We start from the raw sequence: 6,895 nt of genomic DNA, 5'->3' as shown, positions 1-6,895 counted from the left end.
GACGATGATAATGGAATAGGCTACTTACTCACAAGTTGGACTGCAATCCCCTTCTGGTGGTGGTGGTAGGTTTTAGACACTGTTCAGAAGATATGAATAATAGTTATTTTAACTCATATAACATGTTTCAAAACAGAAGAAACATGCTTCAGATATACAGTACCAGTCAAAAGTTTGGACACACCTACTCATTCAAGGGGTTTTTCTTTATTCTTACTATTTTCTACATTGTAGAGTAATAGTGAAGACATCAAAACTATGAAATAACACATATGGAATCATGTAGTAACCAAAAAATGTTAAAAATTTAATTATATTTGATATTCTTCAAAGTAGCCACCCTTTGCCTTGATGACAGCTTTGCACACTCTTGGTATTCTCTCAACCAGCTTCATGAGGAATGCTTTTCCAACAGTCTTGAAGGAGTTCCCACATATGCTGAGCACTTGTTGGCTGCTTTTCCTTCACTCTGCGGTCCAACTCATCCCAAACCATCTCAATTGGGTTGATGTCGGTGATTGTGGAGGCCAGGTCATTGGTCAAATAACCCTTACACAGCCTGAAGGTGTATTTTGGATTATTGTCTTGTTGAAGAACAAATGATAGTCCCACTAAGCGCCAACGTATCGCTGCAGAATGTTGTGGTAGCCATGCTGGTTAAGTGTGCCTTGAATTCTAAATAAATCACAGACAGTGTCACCAGCAATGCAACCCAACACCATCACACCTCCTCCTCCTCCAAGCTTCACAGTGGGAACCACACATATGCAGAGATCATTCGTTCACCTACTCTGCGTCTCTCAAATTTGGACAAATCAGACCAAAGGACAGATTTCCACCGGTTTAATGTCCATTGCTCGTGTTTCTTGGTCCAAGCAAGTATATTATTCTTATTAGTGTCCTTGAGTAGTGGTTTCTTTGCAGCAATTCGATCATAACGGCCTGATTCACGCAGTCTCTTCTGAACAGTTGATGTTGAGATGTGTCTATTACTTGAACTCTGTGAAGCATTTATTTGGGCTGTAATTTCTAAGGCTGGTAACTCTAATGAACGTATCCTCTGCAACAGAGGTAACTCTGGGTCTTCCTTTCCTGTGGCGGTCCTCATGAGAGCCAGTTTCATCATATCGCTGATGGTTTTTGCGACTGCACTTGGAGAAACTTTCAAAGTTATTGAAATGTTCTAGATTGACTGACCTTCATGTCTTAAAGTAATGATGGACTGTTGTTTCTATTTGCTTATTTGAGCTGTTCTTGCCATAATATGGACTTGGTCTTTGTCCAAATAGGGCTGTCTTCTGTATACCACCACTACCTTGTCACAAAACAACTGATTGGCTCAAACGCATTAAGAAGGAAAGAAATTCCACAAATTAACTTTTAACAAGGCACAACTGTTAATTGAAATGCATTCCAGGTGACTACCTGGTTGAGAGAATGCCTAGTTTGTGCAAAACTGTCATCAAGGCAAAGAGTGGCTACTTTGATGAATCTCAAATGTAAAATATATTTTGACTTCTTTTACACTGTTTTGGTTCCAAATGTGTTATTTCATAGTTGTGATGTCTTCACTATTATTCTACAATGTGGAAAATAGTCAAGAAATTAAGAAAAAACCCTTGAATGAGTAGGTGTGTCTGAACTTTTGACTGTTACTGTATATTATTAACTTTCTAAATGATGAAGATGATGGAGATGAGGAAGAAGAGTGATGATGAGATGATAATAATTTTATCATAAACATATAATCGAGCTATTAGCCACGAGCATGGCAGTGAGTTTACATTTAGCTTCTAAATGCATAAACGGAAATGTCAGCCTGTCTGTGTGAACTTGAGTGGGCTGCTAGTCTGCGACTGGAGCCTAAAAAAGCAATGAAAAACAATACTATGCATTTTACATACTTTTTTTTCCAACACAAATAAAATCACAAAGAAAACTAAAACAAAACGTTCTCCCCTCATACGAAAGAATGTTTTCCCTCAATTCTGCTTTATGTTCTAAATCCCGCTGATAGCACCACAAATGTCGCGTGTATAGCAAACTTAATGTTACATAACGTTGGTACCTCGCAGCGGGGACTGCTTGTGGTTGATATGAACTTTCACCACCTTACATCGTAACAATATATTCTATAGTAGTGTTCAAGGCACGCTGCAAGCGACATTCATTCGCTACTTTGTACCGTTTGATCAAGAAGTTGTAACAATAAAAACAACAAAGGGTTGTTGTGCAAAATCCATGAGAAAAAGTTACAATATAAGTGATTTTATAATGCGTCTGGTCTAGTGCATTAAACTATCGCAAGCCGAAACTAGTCAAATAACCTTGTTGTAAAATAATACAATTGTAAAAAATAAAAATGATCATGAAACACAAAAACATAAGTTTAAAACTATTAGAAAAACTTTAACATGTGTAAATAATGTCTAAACAGTTAATCGAGTTCGTCTAAGTTTAGTAACTTAAACCAGAAATTGTAAGTTAATAGGTTAATTTACCTGTATTAGGTCCAAAATCTGCGGTGATATAACGTGTCCGTAACTTGTGAATCGGATATAGGTTTTGATATTAAAAGTCGTTGCGTCAGCCCGTTTAAATAGTGATCGCTAACTGGGAGGGTTCGGGAATGCGGAACTTGCTTGTCCCAGACGCATGGATAGAAATACAGGCAGGCCTGAATAAAACGCTCCACCCCTAGCAACCAACAAAAAAACACACACAACATTCTGGTGTGAGGAAACTTTCAGATGCCTGTTTTGGAAACTGGATAGACCCAGTGCATCCACGCCAAGTTGTGGCTATAAACATACATGTCTTATTTGTTTATAAATATAAATATGACATGCATAAACAAAATAGTTATTTGTGTGTGTGCGTGCGTGCGTGCGTGTGTGTGTGTGCGCGCGCGTGTGCTAGAGAGAAGGAGAGCGACAGAGCGATTTAATATATTTAGAGTTGTAATCGGATGCTCCGTCAATTCATCTTAAAGTCAGTTCAGTATGTTGCACAGGCTGCTCTTATTTGGTGCACTGGAATTCTGAACATTTCTCTCAGTGTTAGCTCCCTATAGTCGGAGTCTTTTTCACTTTTCTCTGTCTACCTGTACAGTGACTGAGACATGAGCATGGTCTGACAGTTAGCGAACTAACTGAGACATGTTAGCAGTTAGCGAACTAACCCCGTATGCCAGCTCTCTCAGATGAATTATGATACTGTAAGCGTCTCCAAAATACAACGTAAATGTAATCAACAGATGAATTTGTTCTTAACTGACTTGCCTAGTAAAATAAAGGTAAAATAAAAAAATGTATATATATATATATTTTTTTTTTATCCCTTATAATCTCTATCCAGAACAGTGTACTTGTATGTAAGACATGACTTAAAAACTTCTGCCTGGGTCTTGATAATATATATTAGATGGGTGGGTACTTGAATTGATAGACAGCCAGTCCTACAAGATCACGATGATGCCCTCTCCACCGTCCGTGGTCCACCTGGAAGGAATAAGCAGCTGCGCTTCTATCTGAACCGCTGCGTTACCACAAATATCCCCTCTGTTTCTTTTTAGCGATTCTAATTTGGTTTCACCGTCCAGTTCCTGAGAGGGGGGTCTGAGGAAGTTCGGGTCTATGCGTCACAGTCTCTCTCCAAACACAGATGACAAGTCGAGGTGGATTGGAGGCATTTCACAATGGGGTCCTGAGTGGGTTTTTTGAGAGAGAAAGACAGAGAGAGAGAGAGAGAGAGAGAGAGAGAGAGGGAATGAGAGAGAGAGGGAGAGAAAGAGAGAGAGAGAGAGAGAGAAAGAGAGAGAGAGAGAGAGAGAGAGAGGGAATGAGAGAGAGAGCGGGAGAGAAAGAGAGAGAGAGATAGAGAGAGGCAGAGCGAGAGAGTAAAGAGATACAAAGAGAGAGAGAGAGAGAGAGAGAGAGAGAGAGAGAAAGGCTATAGTCTACATCCTCCCTGTTTGGCTCTAGCTTACTCCTCGGTGGCGTCAAAAATGGCACCCTATTCTCTACATAATGGCACCCTATTCTCTACATAATGGCACCCTATTCCCTACATAATGGCACCCTATTCTCTACATAATGGCACCCTATTCTCTACATAATGGCACCCTATTCCCTACATAATGGCACCCTATTCCCTACATAATGGCACCCTATTCCCTACATAACGCTCTTGTCAACAGTTGTGAATTATATAGAGAATAGGGTGCCATTATATAGAGAATAGGGTGCTATTATGTAGAGAATAGGGTGCATTATGTAGCGAATATGGTGCTATTATGTAGGGAATAGGGTGCCATTATATAGGGAATAGGGTGCTATTATGTAGGGAATAGGGTGCCATTATATAGGGAATAGGGTGCCATTATATAGGGAATAGGGTGCCATTATATAGGGAATAGGGTGCTATTATGTAGGGAATAGGGTGCCATTATATAGGGAATAGGGTGCCATTATATAGGGAATAGGGTGCCATTATATAGGGAATAGGGTGCCATTATATAGGGAATAGAGTGCCATTATGGATGCAGGCAGAGAGTTGAGGCTCTGTGATTCCTCTGTCTGTCTGTCTGTCTGTCTCTTTCTGTCTGTCTGTCTGTCTGTCTGTCTGTCTGTCTGTCTGTCTGTCTGTCTGCCTGCCTGCCTGCCTGCCTGCGTGGACAAAGACTTTCAACAGATCCCCTGCTCGATAGGAGGCTGAGGAGGGAGGCTGAGGAGGGAGGCTGAGGAGGGAGGATGAGGAGGGAGGCTGAGGAGGGAGGCTGAGGAGGGAGGCTGAGGAGGGAGGCTGAGGAGGGAGGATGAGGAGGGAGGATGAGGAGGGAGGCTGAGGAGGGAGGCAGTACAGACAGAGATGGCAATCAGTAGAGGAAACTACATGGTCTGTGTGCCGAGTTGGCACTGTGGGGTCTCACTGGAGAGAAGGCCTAGGGTACGACAAAAACAATAACCTTTCACAATGACATTTCTGTGAAAATATACCACTCTGAGCATAATGAAGTCCCCCCAAAAATTTCCACCAGTTAATATCAATTATTTGTTGAATCTCTGTAGAGACAAATCAAAGTAATATGAACCCGTGTCGAGAGATTCTCTCATCTCTTGCAAAACCAGAAACATTACTGGAACCATTTTCATTCAATTACGGATTCAGAGCTGAAAACTAAAATACGACATAAATAAAAATCTGTGTTTAAATATTGCATTTTTCTTTGCCCAGTTTAGAAGTGTTGGGTCTTTGATAGTGCAGAAAGCTATGATCAAGGCTGGCGTACGTGTTATCATTTAGTATCATTGCCCAGCCTGCGTCCCAAACTGAACCCTACATCCCTCACTCTACTCTGGACCAACTCAGGCTCTGGTTTTGTCTCATCTTGATTACTGTCCAGTCGTGTGGTCCAGTTCTGCAAGGGAAAGACCTAGTTAAGCTGCAGCTGGAACAGAACAGAGCGGCACGTCTTGCTCTTCATTATAATCAGAGGGGCTGATATAAATACTATGCAATGCCCAGTCTCTATTGGTTAAGAGTTGAGGAGAGACTGACTGCATCACTTCTTTTTATTAGAAACTTTAATATGTCCATTGTGGTCCTTTTGGAGGGGGGGGGGGGGTGGCAGACAATGACAGACCAAATGGTTTGCGTAGTCTACTTACACACAGCTCTGACACACACACAGCTCTGACACACACACAGCTCTGACACACACACAGCTCTGACACACACACTTACCCCACCAGACATGCCACCAGGGGTCTTTTCACAGTCCCCAAATCCAGAACAAATTCAAGTCAGCTTACAGTATTATATAGAGCCCTTATTGCATGGAACTTCCTTCCATCTCATATTGTTCAAATAAACAGCAAACCTGGTTTCAAAAAACAGATAAAAGCAATTATCTTCCTGGGGTTTATCAAGATCCTCATTAACTATAACAGCAGATTCTCTTCCTGGGGTTTATCAATACATACACACAAACTATCTAGGTCAAATAGGGGAGAGGCGTTGTGCTGCGAGGTGTTGCTATATCTGCTTTTTTAAACATTTAGTGCACTATATAGGGAACAGTGTATTCTGTGTGGGTGGGAGTGTAACATCAATATAAGAAATTGAAATGGCAGTTTACTTCAGGAAATGTACCTTTATTAATGAACTGGCTTTTAATTTACATTTATAAAATATTCTTTATTATACAGTATTTACTAAAACATGTAATAGTTCCAAGTTTATGTCCAAGGCATGTGACCCCTGACCCCAGACTCAAATAAAAAAATGAGTCAGCATAGGATATTGTACTCCTGCAAGCTGCATTAATGCAAAACAGCCATGGAAAAGATTCAATATGGCCTACAATATGTATCTGTATATAATCCTGAGGGGAATGTCCTATAACGCAAAACTCCAGTCCAGACACTTCTCTTCTCTGACTCACTTGTCTGTCTATCGATATCATCAGACAGATGGACATCATATCTTCCATAATAATCCTTCCTTCCTTTTTCTCCCTTTAGAAGAATTACCAGACAGTCTTGTCAATCACGTCAACACATCTGTCTGTCTTCACAGTTATTTCAGTCTCTGTCTGGCATTATATTAACAGCAGTTCCATATCTGACCATTTTGTAGAAGTTACACGGTGAGAAATGTTTTAAATCTAATCTAATATTAAGGAACTGAGACACTAAGTATTTGGATAACAGTCGTCCAAAAAGTAGTTAAGAAGTTGGAAACCGATCAAGGATTCAAGGGCACGTTCTCCTTCAATTTCACACGTTAATTAAAAGGATAGAAATATAGATGTGATCAGAATAAATGGAAAAAATATCTGAATTTGACCACCCGTCCCCCCCTCAAACATGTTAAGTCCCTGATCAGAATCTAT

The 6,895-nt window shown here is 40.5% G+C and overlaps 1 protein-coding gene across 2 annotated transcripts in view; it reads right to left on the bottom strand.

The window, feature by feature from the left end:
* LOC115116791 (jun dimerization protein 2-like) overlaps positions 1–2,619 on the bottom strand; it is a 33,466-nt gene extending 30,847 nt beyond the window's left edge. Inside the window, exons 1-2 of one of the 2 annotated variants that reach the window (XM_029645270.2) lie at positions 2,502–2,619; positions 33–79 (exon numbers count right to left, since the gene is read on the bottom strand). The gene's annotated coding sequence lies outside the window, so the exon portion shown is untranslated. Of the gene's footprint in view, positions 1–28; positions 80–2,501 lie in introns of both variants that reach the window. The other variant, XM_029645269.2, reaches the window with a different exon arrangement.
* Positions 2,620–6,895: the final 4,276 nt, after the last annotated feature.

This window comes from Oncorhynchus nerka, linkage group LG24 (genome assembly GCF_034236695.1).
Source record: "Oncorhynchus nerka isolate Pitt River linkage group LG24, Oner_Uvic_2.0, whole genome shotgun sequence".
Lineage (NCBI taxonomy): Eukaryota > Metazoa > Chordata > Actinopteri > Salmoniformes > Salmonidae > Oncorhynchus > Oncorhynchus nerka.
The sequence above is the reverse complement of the archived record's forward strand: the minus strand, read 5'-3'. Positions and strand labels throughout refer to the sequence as shown.